We start from the raw sequence: 22794 nt of genomic DNA on the forward strand, positions 1-22794 counted from the left end.
TATTGTTTTTGTTTTTAAAATCAAAAAATTTTAAAAAATTCTTTTAAAAAAAAAAAAAAAATTATTTTATTTTTAAAAAGTTTATTTATTTTTTTTTAAAATTTTTGAAATAAAAAAAAATTTTTTTTTTTTTTTCAAAAAATTGTTTTTTAGGAAAAAAAAAATAAAATAAAAATTACGTTTTTAAAAACATAAAAATTTTTTTAAACTTTTTTTTGGGAATTTTTTTCCCCTTTTTTAAAATTTTTAAAAATTTTGTAAAGTTAAAAATTTTTAAAAATTGTTTACTTTAATTCAAAATTAAAAACACTTTTGGAAAAATTTTTTTTTATTCATCAAAAAAAAAAATCCTTGTTTTTTTTAAAAAAAATTTTTAAAAAAAATCCATTTATTTATCTTCAAATTCAAAAATAATTTTTAAATTTAAAAAAACATTTTCCAAAAAAAACTTCCCCTTTTTGAAGGGGCTTACATTAAAACCCCCAAAGGATTTTTTGAAAATTATTTTATGGGTTTTTACCGGAAAAACATTTTTTTTAAAAATTTCTTTTAAAAGAAAAAAAAAAACTTAAAAATAAATTTTGGGGGGTTTTTTTTAAAAAAAAAAAACCTTTAAATTTCTTTTTTCAAAAAAATGGAATTTGCCTTGGGGAAAAACCCCCAATTTTTTAAAAAAATTTACCTTTAATTTTGGTTTTTTTAAAACCAAACTTAAAAACCAAGCAAAACCCAAAATCAGGGGAAAACCCCAAAAAATTTTTTGGTTTTTTTCTTTTTTTTCAAAAAAAAACTTTTTTTTCTTTTTTTTTTTAAAAAGGGAAAAAGGAATTTTAAATTCCAAAGCAAAAAAACAAAAAGATTTTTTTTTTCAAACCAAAACCAAAAAAAAAATTTTTAAAAAAAGGCAGCAAAACCATTTAATTTTTTATTATTTTGAAATTTTCAAAACCGGGGCCCAAAAATTGAAAAAAACCTTGGGGGCAAAGCCCGGGAAGCCTACCCAAAAGGGAAAAGAAAAAACTGGGGGTAACCTTTTAAAATTTTAAATTTTTTCTTTTTTTCTTGATTTTCTTTAAACCCCCCCCGTTTAAAGGTTTAAATTTTTGGGTTTAAAACAAAAAATTTTTTAAAACCCAAAAAAAAAATTTTTACCCAAAAAAACCATTTAAAAAAAAAATTTTAAAAAAAATTTTTATTTTTAAATTAAGGTTTTTAAAAAAATGTTTTTGGGAAAATTTTTTTTTAAAACCCTTTTTTATTTTGAAAAAAAAGCCTTTTTAAAAAATCCCTTTTGGGATTTTAAAAAAACCCCTAAAACCAAATTAAACCCAAAGGTAAACATTTTTGTTTTTATATTCTAATTAACCATTTTTTAAAAAATTAAAAAAAAGTCCCTTTATAAAAAAAAAAAAAACCCCACAAAATTTAAAACTTTAACCCAAAAAAAGGTTTTTTTTTTTCCCCTTTAAAAATTTGATCTGTAAAACCGGGCTAAAACTGAAATCAGAAAAAAAATTTTTAAATACCCCTTTCCCAAAAAATTTACTTAAACAAATTTGAAAAAAAAAATATTTAACCAAAAAATAACCCTTTTTTTTTTTCCCAAAAAGGGGAAAAAAACCTTTTTTGGAATTAAAAAAAAACTGAAAAAAAACTTTTTAAAAAAATTTTACAAAAATTTTTTGGGCCTTTTAAAAAGTTTTTTTTTAAAAAAAAATTAAAAAAAAATCTTGGAAAAACTTTTTTGCCCCCCCCCAAAAAAAACCCCTTTAAAAAAAATTTATAAAAGGCAAACCAAAAAAAAATTTTAAAAACCCCCAAAAATTCCAAAAATTTTTTTTTTTTTTTGCCCTTTTTTCGGAAAAAAAGGTTGAAACTTTTTGTTAATAAAAAAAAATTATTAAAAAAAAAGGCCCCCTTTTAAGGGAACTTTCAAAGGCCCAAAATGTAAACGGAAAACAAAAATTAAAATTTTAAAAAAAAAACCTTTTTTTAAAAAACCCCCCCCAAGAATTTTCAGGGAAAAAGTAAAAAAACATTCAGCTTTTAAATTTTGCCCCCGTTAAATTAATGAGTTTTTTAAAAAAAGCCTTTGATAAAAACCTCCTTTTTTTTTTAACCCTTAAATCCCCAAAAATCTAAAATTTAAAATCCCTTTTTTTTAAAACCCACTCAACAGGGGCAAAAATTTTGGTTAAAAATTTTTAAATCCAAAAAAGGTAAATTTTTGGGGCCCCCTTTTAAATTTTGGGGGGGTTGAAGTTTTTTGGATTAAAAAAGGATTTAATTTTCTTTTAGAAAAATAAAACCAATTATTTTTTAAAAAAAGGCCCCCCCCCAACAAATTTTTGAAAACCGGGTTTTTGGTTTTTTACCCAAGTGTCTTTTTTTTTATTTAAAAAAACTTTTAAAAAAGGGTTAAACTGCCCTTTTTTTCCTTTTTTATTGTTAAGATTCTCATTGATAATTGCCCAGACAGCTTTAGGTTTGTTGTTGACATTCAGAATTCTATTACAGAGATGGACACAATTTATATCCTCTCAGAAAAATTTTATTTGTTTACTTACATTATTTAAATCCAAAATTTACTCCCACAGATATATACTATTGTGTATTTACCAAAGCGAACATACATTTTTCATAGAACATATCTGATCTTTGTTGTTAGCCCACTCGAGCTGTTCCGTATAATTTTGCTGTAATTCAATAATATTTAAAAATTACTTACCATGAAAATATTGTAAAATACACGAGAAAAAATTTTAATTTCACCAGTTAACACATAGGGATTAAATTAAGTACTTTATCTCGTATGATTACTGCCTCTAGTTTATTGTTAATTTAAATCACAGAACAAACACAAAAGTTTTTTTGACGGAGGTTTTTCATAATTATATGATCTTTATTTTATTGTACATCCCTTTAATTTATATAAATTTGGTAGGTCACAGAACTGATTCTCTTTAATCACAGAAGTGATGAATCTTTGATCCTGTGTTTTTATTATATTTCATAATAATTATTAAGTTAGTCCCTATTTTAAAGTTTTAGTTATTTAAATCTAATTTTAATATATATTGAGCTACTTTTTCGGGGTAAATATTGTTGAATTTTCCACACCCATTATAGTAAAAAATTTCCAGATTTGATTAGACTGTAAACATTTGTTTAAGATCCAGCTATACAAAGTGTGTATCTTCATTTTAGCCCAGAAATAAATATAAGTTGAACTTTAAAAACATTTGGATTTAATTTTTAATCGTAAAATGATGGGAAGTGTGTCATTTAAACATGTATACGCACCCTAAAGTTTTTTATATATTTAATATTTTTATTAATTATTGATTTTTCTTTAATGTTGTATTTAACCGTATAAATATTGGAACAGTTCTCTTTGTTACTTGAAAATATAATACACGGATTGGATATGTATTAAGTTTTACATTTAAAATTACACGTCACCTATGATTGTGTGAATCAAAATAAGAGCTAAAACACATTTAAGATTTTAAATTGTTCTTACGAAGAAAAAATTAAGGACGTTCTATTCAGCCGGCTTGTAAAGAATATTATCATTGTCGCTAGGGTAATATTCACAAATATGTGTAGAGAATAGAGGTTTAAACCTTAAATTACTTAATATATCACTCCATATTGGTTTTATAATGATGTAGGCGTGAAGGACCAGAAGTGCCTACAATCTTTTTTTTCGAATATTGAAATATTGTAAAGTTCCATTTTAATAATTTCATGCGACGTCTAATCTTTGAAAACTTTATGTCTCAATCTTATATCCCGCGTTGCGCTGTACAAAAGTTACGTGACCATTTCTATTTACTTCTATAGGACATTTTGACTCATTTAAACATTATTAAGAGGCTTTAAAATCTCCCAGTACAAAGACTTACTTAGATTAATAATAAAAACCAGATAGTAATTGCTCATATTCCGATCACGTGTACGCATTAAAAAGTTCCGAATTTCTTATCATAGCTGTTTCGTGAAAACTCTACATCATTCATTGCAAATGTTTCGTAAAAAACTTTGTAATATTTTGTAATAAAACATTTATTTATACATTGCCTGGCTCTAAGCTATAAATTTTATTAGTTTTTAATTTTATTGGACATGGTGTTAATTATGATTTTAACATGTAAACATAGTTAATCTATGTGAAATCCAACTTAAAGCAGTTCGCAAATCAAACTTTTATTTTCCTGCAGATCGTGTCACTCAACTTACTCTTGTCAGTAAAGGAAACTTATGAAATATAGAGACATGAGGTGAGGATATTAGTGAGATAGCTACTGAGCTGAGACTATACATTCACTGCTGCGCGAGGCTCAACTACAAGTCCCGTAGCATGTTCTTTGTTGCGTATTGTACGCTAAGCATAGAATATGAGATCTAGATAAAAATCCTAAAAGTGAAAAATTTGGAAAGTTTGACTTGAAATAAATGATAGATATTGAAATATCCGAAAACAGTCATAAAAAACTGAAACTAATATTATATTCTTTGCTTCAATGAAACTGCCACGTACGCAAATAATATTTCATAAATTTACATACATCTCTATGCTTTAATTTTAGCCATATGTATATGATCTATATGTATTTATTTATATGTTCTTTTAATTGAAAGATCTGTATATTCGACTATAAAACACTTTTGTAAATTTATGTATTGACATAGACGGTGTTTTGTGTACCTGTATGTGTCGTATTATTTAAATTTGTGTTATAAACAGGTTGGGCACGTATATCAGACCATTTCCCAGGTTAATTTCCCCTTCACTGATAAACACATTAAGAATGTAAATGAGGTTGACTAAGTTTTAAACATATGTAAATCTCAGCGCAAATATGAGATAGCTGATTCTTCTAAAGAGAACAAATCAAAGTAGCTTATGGTAAGTTCGAATATATGACCGGGATCTGAAAAAGAAGAACTATTGTAGGCTGGATTGTTCAATTTTCAGTATAAACATTCTTGAATCCGGCATTGGATAACAAACCTCCTGCTTACTGTTGGATAAGTAGTTAATTTACTGTCTGATTTCTGGGCACAAAATTTTCCACGATATCTGATAATCTGAATGAAATAGTTTTAGAATACTTCTGTCTAGATTTGTACGTTTAAACAGTAACAGGAGGAATATGATAATTTAATATATTAGTGGTATTAAATAAATAAAATAACGTACTTCATAAACTAAATACCTTGTTTATGCCACTGTAAGATTTTAGAAATATGTTTTTAAAATGTAATTAATTTCCTATGAACTTAAGGGTATAAAGATGTATTATTTTTATGAAGTATTTAAAATAAAATCTTATTAGGTTAGAACATTTTGAAAAAAAGAGTTAAAACAAAATTCATTGCAGATTGAAATTTTTAAGGAGCGTATTGAATTTACACTAATAATTATCGGCAATATATTAATTAATAGTGTAAATTAAATTAATACGCAAAAATTGAAACCTCCTGCTTAATTTAATTTTTGTTTGGCTTAAGATTTTTTTAAATTGCGCTAATACAAGGAATCGACATATGATTTCTAATTCCTTTAATGTTACGCTTTTAAATGAATATCTGTGCTTAACTTTGTATTGTTGAGAACAAATCTTACGGTCCGATAACTATACTATTACAATAATTGATGAAATACATCTTGCGCTTTGACTGGAAGAAGCTGGAACAAATCTATCCTCGCCTTCTTTTAAGGTGACATGACTGACTATAAGGCCACGATAGGTCTTCTTAGGAATATGTGCAAAGGAATGTTTCGACAACATACGAATATTCTACTTGAATGTCATAGTTTTCACTTAAAAATGCGAATTGAAGTTTTCAAATCAGCTTTTATATAATCATTTTGACTAGGCCCTAATATACGAGTTTTGGGGTACTAAATTACAGAGAGTTAGACAGCTAAGTAAAACTGAAGCCTGCGACATACCATCACAAACTGTTTATACACGGTCTTCTGTAAGTCTCAGTACAATTTACTGAGACTCATATGTGAATATGCTCATTCAACATTCTCTAATCAATAAAATACTTCAGAATTTAACTTTTATATATTGGATTCATTATTGAAGCACGTGGTCACCAACACAATGTACTATTCCATCTATTATTTCTTAAAAGTATAAGACTGCTACTCTACTCTTTTCTTGTTAATCAATTACATAAGTTCCGCCTAGATGTTTCTAAAAATGTATACATATCATTAAATTCCTCTTAGTTTACGTACGGAAACGTATGTAATAAAGAATGTTCTGATTAATTCTCTCTAGCTTTGCAATATTTTTTGTCTTGTATACAAATTGATTACTCTAATTTGAGAAGTTAGTTTTTTAGTACAAGTTTATAAATAATAATGTAAAACCATTTTTTCCCAAATGATTAAAATATATACAGCTCGGTAATGTTTTGAACGTTTGAATAGGTATTTACTCTAATTTATGCGTAATGTTTATTTTATATGACTTAATATACAAATATATACACTAAAAGGTGTATACTGAATATATTAGTGTAAAGGGCAATATCTCATACTATTTACGTAATTTTTTTACTTGTATAATAGGACCTGTGAAAGAAAGAAGTTACGAATAATATTAGATGATACTTTCCTTTGCCCGTATAAAGTACAGTAAGCCACTTTGATCTTACGTTATCCTCTCCTCTTTAGCGAAGGTAAACCTACTTAGCCGCACGATAACGACAGGATTTACGCTACTATTAGAATATGTATCAGTGTACAGTTGGAACCTTACTTGGCTTAGGTTGTTCCGTAAGGTAATGTTTAAGGAAGTTGATGTGTTTTTATTTTCCCATTTCTTTATGGCGGAGTTTCAATCATTACATATTTATTATAAAGAGCAATAATAGACTTAATTATAGTCAGAGTTTATGTTAAAAGTGGTCTTAGTACCCAAAGTACCAAGAAACTTTTTGTTTCGATCATTAAAGATTTCTTTTAAAAAAAGATTTCCATACGCATTTTATTAAAACTAGAACTTATTTGCGCAATAGACACATAGATTTGTGCAATATCTAGGGTAATATATTATTGAATTAATTCTTGGTGTTATAGCTGGAATTATACATAGTCAATGTTTCATATCTTAAAAACTTAATTTACTTAATAAACTTACTTAAACTTTTAAGATTTCATTAAGAGAGATTTAGAACATTAATTTTTACAAATAAAATACCTAAAATTTTTACTTTTGGAGCATTCATTTTTTACTCTTGATCTTTTAATTCTTTTCAACAGTTTAGGTGAAACAACAAATGTACAGATTAGTAAAACTTTATAAGTTATTGTGCTTAACACGTTTTTATATTTTTAAAGAAATCAGTATATACAACAGTATGGGATATGATAAAATATTATTCATTTTACTAAACTGTTAGGCATTGTTTAATGCTTTATATCGTGTTCTTACACTTCTTAAAAAGTTTTAGGTTGTATAACTTTAAAAAAGTATAATGTTTTTCATAAGAAACTTCAACATCTTTACATTAATTCATTAGATTATGCTACAAAAATCAAATTATTCTGAAATATATGTATAGTTCTTTTTTAGTCATGACATTTTTTTGGTATTGCACAATGTTTGTTTTAAATGCTGATATTGATCTTCCTCCTTTCACAGTAACGTTTTTAAATATTTCTATCACTAATCATAAAAAAATAACACCTCTGTTAGTATAATCAATTGATTTTCTTGCTTAAAAATTATTTTCAAAATATAACAATGTTTTTATAGGTAGTATTTATAAGCCACAAGTAGTATGCTGAAACTTAAGATAAGGTCTCAGTTCATACTTATTTAATAAACTGGGATTAACTCAATACCCTTAACCGATAAAAACTATTTCTGTGACTTTACAATGCATGCAGGACCTACAAGGACACTAAATAATTAATTACGTGCTACATAGAATATTCACCAAAATCTTACTCGGAAGTTTTTTCGCCAACCGATAAGAACGGTGTGACCAAATCTCGCAGGTTGATCCTACAAATGTCAGTTGAGGTATTTAACACACACACACACACACACACACACACACACACACACACACACACACACACACACACACACACACACACACACACACACACACACACATCTTCAATGGAACACCAACATAAATACTTTATTTCACACATTTCGTGCATAATCTTTGATTTTTTAACCAAATTATCTCTTTTTTACAAAATTAAAAGTCACATCCTGACTTCCTGCTAACTCATTCTTTACATCGTCATGCAGTTTATGGTATTTTTAAACGTTTTCTTTGTTGACCATAATATCTTAAAATACCAGATAAATAACAACTTGTTATAGATATACATAATGGAATACTAAGAATTTTTTTGTAGAAAAGTATTTCGATATTATATTTTTAATTTTATCAAATGTGCATAAATTACACTTTAGCAACCTTTAAAATTTTATAATCTGTGGCTGTTGAGAAACTGTGCACTTGTTACACACATTTAATTATATAGTATAAAAATTATAGGAATATAGTATTAAACAATTTTGATTACTGAATATTTTGCATAATAATATATAAGTGCATAAAAAATTTGAAAATATTACACACTTTTTTGTTCACTTTTCTTCTGTTATACGTACATTTATGAACATATATAGTAATATTTTATATTTATTTCAAAACGTAATTGAACTACTAATTTATAAATTGCAATTTATTGTTTATTATGTATTAATTTATTGTTTTCAATTGAAATAACGAAATAGTAATTGCCAAAACTGTGAGTACACTAAGATATGAGTTAACTACACTATCAGAACTATGATAACGAAGAAGGAAACACAGTTTGGTAACACCCAGTTCAACTAACGGCAGTTGCTGGAACAACTCTAATATCTGTTTGTATACTGCTGATAAACTCTGATGTTCTTTCAGTTATCGCTGTAATTATATAAGGCATTATAACTCTTTGTAGATTTAGGTTGCTTTTTTATTATCATATTAATTATTTATAAACCAAATATATTTTTAAACCACTCAAATAATAGTATGTTGGTAATTTTTTTTCTTTCAACGCTATCACCTCATTAGACGAAGATTTTTAAAATTCTTAATTATAATCATTCATGTTATTTTAGGTACAATTTTATATTTATAAGCAAGAGATTAGATGTATTTTCAAAATATTTTAGTTCAAATTACTGATTTATGTTACTTAATGCAAGAAATTTTGAGTATTTTAAACTCAGATGTGTTAATCGAAAGTATAATTTAATATTGAAATAAATGTAGGAGTTTCATCATTGTGGTTGAAGTATGTCATTGTGATTTTACTTTAGAACACCACTATACATGCACTAGAATACGATGACTGGTTGGAGTCGAGAGCCGTAAATCTTCAAGTGTGTAAAGAAAAAGGCCATTGGCTTTGAAAGGTTTCACCAAAATCTGGAAGGTGAATGATTAAACATCATACCAAATATAAATATAATCTCCAGGATTTCGATCAACTTCAATTATTCCAAATATAACCTTATAAAAAATCCTAAGACATATCGTCAATGCTAAAATAGGTCTAGCTAGCAAATTAGTGTATGCATTTGTATTACTTGATGTGATAGCATTGCTTCATAACTGATAGAAACTTACTTGTTTATTCATCTTATAATTAATTATGAATGTTAATTTACTTGTTTATATTATAAATAACGATAAACTTCTATTAACGCGTAAAACAAACTGATAAGATCGAGCAAGTATACTAATCAAAACTAGTAAATTTCTAAACAAGTTCATTGTTTTATTCCGTTTCATATACTACGTAGCATTTATGATAATAATTCTAATAAGTTAAATGATATTACAAAATGTTTAAGGTGTTTACAAATGATATTAGTTGTTTTGAATAAAAGTATTTATTAGAGGGTATTTAAATTGCTCTATAATATTAATTTATAGTCGTATATATAACCCTAACACATATGCTAAATTACATGGTTTTTACATTTAATAATAGAATATATTAATAGAGTACTGAGAAGATAAAATAAAAGGAAATTAGGTTGTTGTTGTAAGAAATTATGGATGTTAAATGATGAAACTGGGCATAGAGCTAAAAATATTGTCATTTGTCAATAAGCAATTTCTAGTGCTTATTAACAAATATAGATAACATATATTTATCTTACGTTCTGCTATAAATATTCACCATATTAGATAGTAGACATTGTTTTAGCACGGTATTTAAAAACTTAGCATTCAATAGACCAATAGCAAAGCATTATCTATTTATGTTATATACAGTATATACATATATTTCAAATAGAATTTAAAAAGTTGCCACATCTTATTATTGATTCTACTTCAGCACGGTATTGTAAAATTAACTCCAGTCTGAGTAGAATGATACTGATCATTGTTAGCCATCTATGGTCAATCACTTCCAATCAACATACCCGCATAGACAAGGTAAACTAGTTGCCACATCTCGATTGTTTCTCCAAGTGGAAACTAATAACGGTTTTCCAATTAGTACGGAGTAACTGGTAAACATCAAATACAAACCAGTATATGGTGATTTCTACCTTACAAGTAATATTTACACTAATTAATGGAATAACTGAATATGTTATGTGACGTATCAGACATGTACTGTTTATTTTCTGTTTTGTATCCTTGGTGAAAGTAAGTAGGTTTTAATGGAAAAGACATTTTTTATATACTTCCACATTAAGTTTATAAAAAAAAATGTAATACATTTAATGTGGAAGTATATAAAAAATGTCTTTTCCATTAAAATGTACTGTTTACTTTATCCGTATGCAGTACGTATGTTCAAAAATGGATTTTTATGACAAGTTAAGCAATTATGCAAATCTATCTAAGAGATGCTTTATATCTACACATATGTTTTTGCACATGCGTGGTATATGTAAGATAAAATTTGGACTTAAATATTAAGTTAATTTTTATCACATTTTGCATGACTTGGTAGTCAATTAAATGCCCAAATAAAGGAATTAATCAGGCGTGCTTTATTCTCTTAGTAATATATAAAATAAGGTATTCAGCCAATTGAAATGTTTACGAGTCCTAAGACTGTAAAATATGACCAAATATTTTCAATAAATATACATTGTAGTTAGATAATGGAGAATGCAACCTATAATAATTATGGTGTACCATTGGGGCTCATATTTTTCAAACATCCATTCAAGCATATTTATCAGTGTCTTAAGGCGGTAACTACCCCAACCCGCTACCCAGAGGGCTGGGAATCTGGTAAGAGATTGTAGTTGTCTGAGTAGCGGTCTTTGGAAGTCATCTTCATTCTGTAATTCTAGATTTTGTACAATCTTAAACACTTTGCTAAGAGTATGGATGGGTTAAAATGTAATTTGAGATCAAGATTTCTATATCAGGTATTATTTATTTTATTTAGGTAGTACAGGCATTTATAATGAATCAACTTTAAAAGCTGGGTACAAGATTACCACAAAAATATAGAAACAAATTATGTGTGCATTGATTATTTCATGTTCCAAAATAAAAAATAACAATCCCATTCTTTATGATAAGTAATTTAAAACTAGGTTAGTATTAATATAGTGATTAGTATTAAAGTTCAAAATTACAAAAAATAGACTGTACCTACGTACATACTATACTTTGAGAGAATCCTCTTACCTAACTGGTTATATTCGTGTGTTGTAGGAACTGTAAGCCCCATAAAGTTGGGCAGCAGGTGTGCGGCGCACCATTCCCATACTTCCTCAGCCAGTTTTTCGTGTATTGTGGGTTTAGAGCCTTGTTTTGTCAGCTCCCTGCGAGATGAGAAGTAGTTTAAGATAAATTGGGGGCATTTTATTTTAAAACGCCTGTGGGTAATTTTGTTGTATGTACGTTTTACAGGTATGTACTGTCGTAAAAGACGTTCACAATGTAATTTAATCTTACTTTTACCTATTACTTTTAATTGAAACACACTTTTTTGTCAGTGTTGGGAAATTTGTATTGGTTTTTGGAAAATCTAGAACTCAGTTCTCCATATGGCTTTCCATGAAAGTTTTATTGATCCTTAAGGAACAAGAAGAATAATTATAACACTAACGAGATGAATTAAAAGCACCAGGGAAAGCATTATTACTTCATATCGTATTCAAAATATAATTACATATTACAAACAGAGCATCTTCCTATTTAAATATGACTTTTCAATGGCTTTAAATTATTTGGCAATATTACTTTCTTATTGGAATCCTAATAATATTTAAAATCTGAAACAGCCTTTGTTTGTTTGTTTCGCTGTCACGCATAACTATTTAAGCCATTTTACTGAAATTTTACATAGATATTCGAATATTTTCTGGGAAGATTATAGGCCTATTCGTAATTTTAAAATCTCTTCGGGCTACTCCCCACTGGTCTTTAAAGGAGTGAAAATCCCTTCTAGTTCCCCAGCTGTTTGTGGTATTTCGTGATGAAGTTCAGATGTAGCTATATAATATGATGTATGATCATCTTTTTTGTTTCACTCCTCTTTAGGTTGTTATATGTGGCTGCATTGGTACTACCAAGTTGGGTCATAGTACCCATGTTCTCTCAGCCTCATGTATGGAGATAATTAGTTTTAGACCATTACAACTAATGATTCGCCAGCGTATTTTAGTTTCCAAACAAATTCGGGCAAATAGAATGTCTCCAATCCATTCAGAGAAAGTTATAAAAATAATGGTTGTAAAGAGCGGATTAAATTACTTGGTTGTTCCTGTACTAGTACTGGAAGCTCATCCATTACGTGCTGTGGTTGATATATGCTATATAAAAGTTAAACCACCACACACACACACACACACACACACACACACACACACACACACACACACACACACACACACACACACACCACACACACACACACACACACACACACACACACACACACACACACACACATATATATATATATATATATATATATATATATAAAATCCATCCTACTCCACACAAATCTTGAGAGTACCGAGGGCACGTATTTCTACATTATCTCATTTCAAGACTGCATCGGGGTTCTAATAGTATTATTCGTGTTTTGACTTCTTCGCTGACTCCGTCACCTCCTTCTGACAATTAGTACTTAAAATTTATTTCAGATTGGTATGATGGGTAAAAAGCAGCATGAACTTGGTGATTGTGTTTTGGTAGTGACCATAATCGGCCACACACACTAGGTTTGTTGTATGTTTTACCTGTTGTCTTCAATGATAAATGCCGTGAGTCCGTATGCCTTGGGTGCAACTACAGAGCTGGAAAATGAGTATTCATCATCCATTGCTTACAACTGAGACCCATCTCGATTTTTCCCAGCAACTTCAAAGTTAATGGAAAAGACATTTACACGTCAAATGTTACACTATACATGATCGAAGAAAAAATATTTCTACAAACGCAATCTGAATTTATAAAAATATTTGAACATGGGACTGCCCTAGTAAATCTGTTCAGCGACTTAATTGAAATGAAATATAAAGGGACGAGTAGTTCACTTGTGACACTCGACTACTCTCAAGCATTTTATACCTTCAACCATGAACTGTTATTTGCTAAGATTCAGTTTTATAGCTTCGGTGACAATTCAAAAAGACAAAAATCTGTTTTAAAAGAAAGGAAGCGAGACGTCAACTTCACTTGTCAAACGTTGAGGTGTGCCTCAGGTTTGTACTCTTCACGTTACATACTGCCTGACTTCCCCAGTAGAATTCAAAGCTGTACAGCTCACCAGTATGCAGGTGGTTGTCAGTTGAACTTGTCCTACGATCCTGGCCCGATTGACGAGGCTATTGGTAGAATAAATTTCGATCTAGGGTGAAATTCAATATAGGTAAATGATCTGTTCTGTATCTTGCCCCACAAAATTGAGGTTAAGTGGTAGAGAGGACTTTATAGTCCTAACTTCGCCTCCGATAAAGACATTTTTCATTTAATTTCAAATCAGGTACAGGCCATTTGGTTAGAGAGGGGTGGGAGTTAGGCTAAGTGGAAAGAGCTTGTCTGTCTCTGACTCAGTCAAAACCCTCGAAGTTTTGCTGGACACTGAGCATACCTTCTCTGGCCATGACATTCATGCTATCCGGCGTGCCCTTGGTAGGCTGAGAGGTCTTCACAGATTTAAAAGTCTGCTGCCAGAAGGCTCTAAGCTCTTGCTCATTCGTTCACTTGTTTTATCTGTATTTTTTACTGCTACGGAAACAGGTATCTCTGAGGGAGATATGGGACGAATTCAAACGCTACAAATATTTGTATTGTTAATATAAATTTCATTTAATAACTAACGAGTAATAATATTAAATATTAATAATAATTTCAATAATATTATACATTAAATTAAATTAGTAATGCACATTGTTTATGCTGAGAGGCAAAAAACACAAGAAAAGTGGCGTTCTTTTTCAACACCTGATTTAATTTAATAATTCTTTCTCTTAAAACATTTTCTAAAGTAGGTTTTAGGAGAGCTCTTATTTCAACTTCAAAGACAGTTTGAAGTACTGCTCTTCTGAGAATGCCTTTTTAGCGCTAACGTATTCTTACTCTTCAATCTCAAATTACTAATTAACAAGAGTTTAGTAAATTACCTAATGCTCTGAACGTATTATCATACTTTTTGTACCACTTTTATGTTCTCTTATTGGAAGAAGCTTAACAATTGCACTTTAAAAAGGACCCTTGCACCCCTTTCGGAGTAACAGGATATTCTGAATGGGTAGTGTTGAGGGAAGGGGCCTCCAGTCAAGATACATGAGTAATGATTAACCAATTAATCTCAATCATGTCTCCTTGGTAGTATGGGAGACCATCTCTATGCCAGCCTCTTCATTCTAAACAAGCGGGGTAACACGCACTTATGTCTAGTCTAGACGTTATCACCTAGAGATCCCACGAACTACATCAGTCATCCCCCGCATCAGAATAGACCTATCAATTTACCCTTGCATCCCAATATCTCGACATTTGTGGATATTCATGTGCCACTCCTGGACACCGTAAGCTTACCCAGATTTTAATGACACATAGGTATTTCCTGTACCAATTTTAGGTTAAACTTCCTAACTGTCTACATTTTTCTCAACGATATACCTTGTTCCTACAACTGACAAGAGAGCACTACCTAAAGTGTTCTAACCCTAATAAAAGTTTATCGATGAAAAGAAAAACATAAATGTCATCGAACATATAATAGAACATATGTCATCCTAATGTTTTACGAAAATTGAATACTACGTTTCAAGTGAACTGAAATTTACCGAGTGAAAATAAGGCACAGTGTGTTTGTATACATTGCCTGTGTTATGTTGACCTGTTAGGATTTACAGGTATATACACAAGAATTATAGAAACCGTTTGATTCTTTAAATGCTTGAATACGTTTGATGCACAATTTCACCGTTTATTTACAATTTATTGTACATGAAAACACTAACAAGCTTAGTTCCTAGCAGAATCTAAGATTTAAAAAACAGTATAATATTCTATTGTTACTAAAAGAATTTAATAAATAGTTGAAGCATATTTTTATTTCTTACATTTCACATATACTATGGCACCCGACAATCGACATATGCTTGCACTACGTAATATCTGACAGAATGTCAGCCCTAAGTGTGGGTCTTAACTTTATTTAAGATATGACGTTTAAATAATTAAAATTAAACAGTGACACAATATTATGAGCTATAAAAATAAAATACGATTGATATTAATAAGGTTGATTAATATTAACTTGATACATAGCTCTAACTATAATGAGAAAATCTATTAGCTTAGATTATTTTTCTTCTAAAATTATATGTTCCTTTCTTAGAATACGTTGTGGTTTTCTTTATAAAGCGTTTAGATTGTGTTCTTTACAACTGTTCAAAATTAGTCGTAGCAATATTATATATTTATAATTCAATCACAATTAAATTTATCATTATTTTGGTAATCTTATATTAAAGTTGTTTGCCATATAAAAACTATACATCAGTAGTTAAGTATATAACTCTAAGGGATTTGTAAGTGGTGGCCTATCAAGGTTTTAGTTGTACCTCCCATTTTATTAATTTTATTCCTTGAGTTTTATTTTGTTTGAATCCTTTTGAGTATTTTTCGTATTTTTCCACTCACTTTCGGCCACTTTTGTTAGTATGTTCACTAACGTAACCAACTGGAGTAATCGAATGCATGGCAAATCCTTCTGAAGCAAAAAAGTATGTTTTTTTGTATAACGGCAAACAGTTATTTGTCATTACACTTCGATTTGAGATATCTCCAATAAGGACACCGCTATGCTTATAAGAGAAAATAAGAGACTGTCATAAGTATTTCAAATAACACTGTAAAACTACAAAGATACCAGATCGAGTCTCATCTGCTCGCTCGAGTTCTTTACTATGAGGCGCACAATGCCTAGGCTACATTAAAAGCTTAATATGTATGTTATTTACTTTTTAACTTACTTCAATATAAAATAATAATCTTTGATTCAGTTTTAAATATCAGAAAAAGGTACAAACAACAAACATCATACAGACATGACATCTTTACATACCCCGACAGACAGAACAGAAGCCGTATCAGCATATCGAGTATACGTTTCATTGACGCTCAGCAAAATGTTATATCATTTGACAAGCTCCCTCGTGAACTCATTTTTGTCTCTGAAGAAATAAAGTTTCATACTAAATTTAAAGTCTTCATATGATATCGTTCTCCAGAAATCTTGCCTCAAGATAAATTCACATTTTTGTTCATGTTAGGTTTCGTAGCAGTGTTCAATATAGAAAGTACCGGTGACCTAGCGCGACTACTACAACGCAAGATTACACTGTAATTCTATACTTTTGGCGAATATTCACATTGACTTTTCTCTTCTCTTTATATATATATATATATATATATATATTAGTGGACACTATGAACACAAATTTGACATTTTCATATCTCAAATCATTGTACTCAGTTAGCTTACAATTTTACTTATTCAGCTATTTTTCGTTGTTATCATGATTATATATGAGATAAATTTTAAAAAAATATTTGCCGACGGTTAAATAGAATTCATTCAGTGACAAACACAAAATCGAACCTAATGTTTCCTGTATAGAAATTAAGCTTCATACAATTCAAATTATCTCTTCCCCAATTCAAATCTATAAGTCAGTTTCTTTTTCGAAACATAGTAAAGATAAAGGCATCGATACACAGAAATTATTATTTCTTTACCTCAAGTGTTAGGCTTTGATTATCAACGAATTGTTTTTAACGGTGCTCGAGTCACAGTAGATAGTAGATTCCGGCCCTCGCCAAGTGTCACCTCTTTCCCACTGCACCAAGTTGTAAACGGATGTGACAACATGGTGTTTCATGACTAATGCAGTGTACCCGACTATAATAAAAAATAAAATTGAGTCATGCTTTCAGTGTATTCTCAATCAGTATTTGCCCTCGGACTATGTAAAAAATTATACTGCGTTAAAGTTTAGATATCAATTCTTCATTCTCAAATTAGTGATACACAATTAATTATATATTTGTTCCTCAGAAATATTTAACGTGAAATGAGAGTTTTAGGAGATAAAAAAATGGAAGCATCATCACTTAAAATTATAGGAAACCCCTTCCTCTACAGTTACTAAGGTGAAAGGAAGATAATCCAAGCGTATCCTCACTTAATTTGGCTTTAATGGCTCAATAACTAGAAAAACACACTCACACACATTTAAGTACTGAAATTAAGTCTTTTTAGGGGTTTTACTCCTGTTTAGGGTATGTTTGAAGTAAAATATGAACATAATCAATAAATTTTCAGTAATCTTGAATACTTGGTTCAATATATTTCTATAAAAGGACTTACTCCTTTGTAGTTGGTGTATACAATATCTTTCATTATGTACTCCCTCATCACTACGTGTTTAGTGGTTAAATTAGCACTCGCTTCTAGGAACTACGCTAAATGTTGTATACCAGTTGCAAAATCAGTCCCTTCCTCACTCTCAATGTCTTGCTAGCAGGATCATAGTTGCAGAGCACTATTTGAGACATCCCATACAGGTACTCTTGCAAAATGTGTTCTTTTCCTGTGACATGAGACATATTTCTTGCCTTTAAGGTACTTGTTAAGAATCCTTTCCGTGTTCCGACTACCATGCAACATAACTAACCTCATGCTCTCCCTTCTGTCTAAACTTACTTCGTTTTTATGAACCGGTTCGAAGGTTAAATTTATTCTATGTATAATATGTATATATATACCGGTACATATCTATTTAATTAATGGCTCACTATAAAACATTTCTTTTGTCAAATGTTGAATGTAATCAGATCTGTAAACTTAGCTCAAACAGTCATGTCAATAGCTAGATTAGTTGTTATCTTCCATTAAGTAATGAAGTTTTCTAATCATGGTTTCCTTTTCGTTAGTTAATCTCCTTTATTTCACTCCTAGTCCTTTACCCTACTTCTTCTGGTAAAGTCTCGTGAAATAAGAAATGCGACTATTGTTCTGTCCTCTTCTATCTCTGAAAGAAGCTCAACATTGAGTGATATTGATTTCCTTTCTATTTTCTTTATTTTATTGTTTGGTCTGTTGAAATGAAAATGAAATGAAACGAAAAATTCTTTATTTTTTACAGGCAAAGTTAGGGTTGTGACTTTATTGTACATTGTAATAACTTTTTGTTTTTTTTCAATTAAAACTGTATTCAATATTGTTTGGGATAGTGCTTATTTTACATTTTAGCAAAACTATTTTAACATTAAGGTCACATTTTAATGTCTGAATGCTTTTCAATTGTTTAGTTGTTGTAGATAAGACTTGAATAAACACATTGTTGCATAACGATATCAAGGAAATACACGTTTATCGATTCATAAAATAAGGAACACACTTTACTTCCCCACAATGTTTACACCAAACAATTATATTACTTGAGCACTCAAACTGTCTTCCCTAATGAGGAATATCCTGTTGCATTATTTAATTACCCAGTATCTGGATTACTTATGCAAAATCAGGATTTGTCCGATATTTTTAAACGTGTCAGTTGTTACTGATAACATTGTTGTCTAACTCATAAACTGTAGTGTTAGACATGTCATAGGCTCAGAAGAGACCCAGAACACCAGATGTGGTATCTGTGAATAATAGTAATTACATGTATTCAGGTAAAACGTAACAGCGAGGCAGCAGTGTGATTGCCAAAATACAGTACGGCGCAGTGGTGCGTCAAGTGTTATTGAGCAGATTCTTATCTTACTCATAAACTGTAGTGTCAGCGGTATCCTAGGTTCGGAAGAGACCATTGCACTAGCTGTGTTGTCAGTATAGTTCACAATAAATGCCTGTTTTCAGATATGACTCAATATTGACACGTCCGTGTGATTTCCAATAAATCCAGTACGGCGCACCATTTAAGGTGCTACTGAATAGATTCTGCGTTTACTAATTTAATTTAATTCAGACGTACCCTAAACTTAGAAGAGGACCAAATACAACAGATGTGTTGCCTGTGAAATAGTAAGCACCTGTTTTCAGTTGAGCCACAATATCGAGACAGCAGTGTGGTTGCCAATAAAACAGTATGGCGCAGTGTGTCAGGTTTCACTTAAAATATTGTGGTCGTATTCATAAACTGTAGTATCAGACGTAACCTAGACCCATAAGAGAGCTGGAACTGCAGGTGTGTCGTCGGTGAAACAGTAAGCGCCTGCTGTCTAGTGTCATACAATGCTGACACAGCACAGTGACTACCAACCAATAAGTACAGTACGGCGCTGTGTGTCAGGTGCTACTGTGCAGATTCTTGCCTTACCTCAGTACGTCTTATAATGTGTCCAATAACAATTTTCTCACTTCAAAGGTTAATTCTGTAATTTACCAGAACATTGAATATGCTATGTAATTGCTACATATACTAAATATACTGGTCGTTTAAGCCAATAATGAAACTGTATGTAGGTCAATACTGTATTAAACTGTTTTTAGAAGTAAATGATAAATAAACATTTACAAAATAACAGGCAATTAAACTTTAAAATAAAAACGGGGATGCATGCTTTGGGAGTATACTGTATATTAGAAATGTTTTGTAACCGAAACTGTAAAGACAATTATTGGTATGATTTAGTGGATTAAATTACGATTTCCTTTGACTCATCTTATTTACTTCTTTTGTAATACGTCATGTTTTATGGCTGTAATGATTTATAGAACCATACGAATAAGTGTTACAGTTGAAAATAAATGTTACAATAAAGGTACTGACAAGAAAAAATAACCCACATTTTCATTAAAGGAATGGATTAATTCTACTGTTTTCAGACTTTAATATAAAAATTCTCAGTGGCGTTATTTTATGTTATAAATTATAACTAACACCAATAAAGGATAAAAAGTTAGTTCAGAAAGATATTTCTCTTGAACTAAGTTACTCTCAAGTGATTGAACCTTCATAATTTAGGTATAATAACTCAGAGAAGTTAAATTATAGTCCAATATAAAGCTATATTAGTTTCATTATTCATAATACTAATACTACCAATCAATTCTTAACTTGGTTTATGGTTACTCTTAAGATTTTTGAATTTATTATCAAATAATGTTTTATGCCATAGGGCATTGTCTTCTGTATTTTAGGTGTACGTCAATAATACACTACTTCTCAAAGGGTGCTAATATTCCACCGGCTTTTAAATTAAAAATTAATGTTGTAATTTTATTGTTGTTACGTTAAATTTCTCATTTATCTATATATCCGCAACTCATAATAGAAGAGTAAAATAGAAAAGCTTTATAGGAATGCCCTTAACCCATTTGTTTCAGATGGCGCTGACCATGCCTATTAGGTCTATCAGTTTAAAAATAAATTTCCTCCTTTATAAACTAATTGATAAATAACTAAGATTGAACACACGTATTCCATGTTATCTTGATGTCTTACCTACCAAAATTGTACATCTCATTAGTTTTTAATTATTTTATATAAAGTAAAATAATTTAAAAATCGCTTGAATAAATTTCGAGAAAATACCGATGTTACGATTTGGCAGCAAGCGGAGTTTTAAAACATACAACGTAATTCCACCAGACATGCCTCCCTCCAGCTCACACAGAATCGACCGCTCGCTCTTTCCTATGTGGATTCCTTCATTCTTTATTTCACCATCTACACGCTGTAAAATAATGTTAATGTTAAATAACTGGAACCTCCAAACAGGCTAAGTGCCGTGGACGCCATATAAATTTTCACTTCTGCTATTTACAAAAGTCAGTATATTTACAAGTTTTTATAATGATTAGACACGAAAATAGACTGAAGATGTATTAAGTTACTTTTTTAAGTTACATTACGTTATTGATTAAATCTTAATACATGTTTAAGTTTTCATTTAGTGCATTTAGTGAGTCTTAGCAAGTGTACTTATATTATTTATGATTCTTTAATATGTAAGTTTTTCATTTATTGGATGTAGCCTATGTTTTGTGTTAGAATTAGAAAATAAATACATTTATTGATTTTGTTTAAGTTTTATTACTTTAAAGAAACCCGATAGATTATTAAATTCATCAAAGATTTTTTTCTTTGAATTATTATAATTATGCAAAGGAAAACATTTCGGTAGACTACAGTCTTTCAAAATTGTGAACTGAATTAAATATCCTCCTTGAGGCCGAATCAAATTTTTGCGTTTCCATATTCCACTCAAAACCCTCGAAATCGCAACGATTCGAAAACTCATTTTTACTAATGGGTTATAATGTGAAAAAATTTGATGGATGAATGGGCGAAACTTTAAGTTTGATAACAATCAAGTTGGAAAAATAAGTTCGGAGCGTAATTATTTGCAGACCGTGATGGATAATACCCAATGGAAAACCTTACTTGTCAAAACCAACTTGTTTAGGATTCTCTGCTTAGTTTTATTAATTTAAATTGAATTATTTTGGTTAAGTTGAATGTTTTCAATCTGTAATATAATCCTGCATATTAATTAAAAATCGTTTGTAACACAGAATGAACATAATGTTCCATTATCAGAGACTAACCATACTAAGCAAATCATTAACAACACATTTAAATAAGTGTCGTAAGGATAAAGCCGTCATACAATCATGTACGGAAAACACTCATTACAAAGGACATACGAGAAAGACAATTAACATTTTAACTATCTGCTCTAAAGTCCTAAACGTTGGATTTCGTTCACAATTTTTATTTAAAACTTCATGTGTTGAAGTCTAACAGGTGTCTTTCGTGTCTTAAGAAAGATTTGGAAATCGATTTAAGCTTTATTATATATTTAACTATATATGAAATGATGGAAATACGTTCCCGAGTTCAAAACAGTTGCAGATATTGTTAATACAAACTGCTGTTTCCTTTACCACCAAAGCACCTTTTGCTTGTTCTCGAAGTTTTTGTGGGACCAAATGCAGGGTAGGGTTTTCTACCAGCGGTCCATATCCTCAATTGAAATAAGAATGGATCCTGCTTTCAATTGAGCAAAATTAAGCCGGTTCACAAAACTTATATGTCCTTAAAGCTTCCGACGAACTTCATAAAACACAAACTGTTAATAACAGCAACCATGAAGACGCAACCATGGGTATATGAGCATCGCTATAAGAAGACTCTACAGCGTCTTCATGAAGCGTATATTCCAGGTGCCAGATAAACTAAATTTATCTTCATAATCGTTTCATTATCCATAACTTGTGCATAAAATCTTTTA

The sequence above is a fragment of the Homalodisca vitripennis genome, chromosome 4 (genome assembly GCF_021130785.1).
Source record: "Homalodisca vitripennis isolate AUS2020 chromosome 4, UT_GWSS_2.1, whole genome shotgun sequence".
Classification (NCBI taxonomy): Eukaryota; Metazoa; Arthropoda; class Insecta; order Hemiptera; family Cicadellidae; genus Homalodisca; species Homalodisca vitripennis.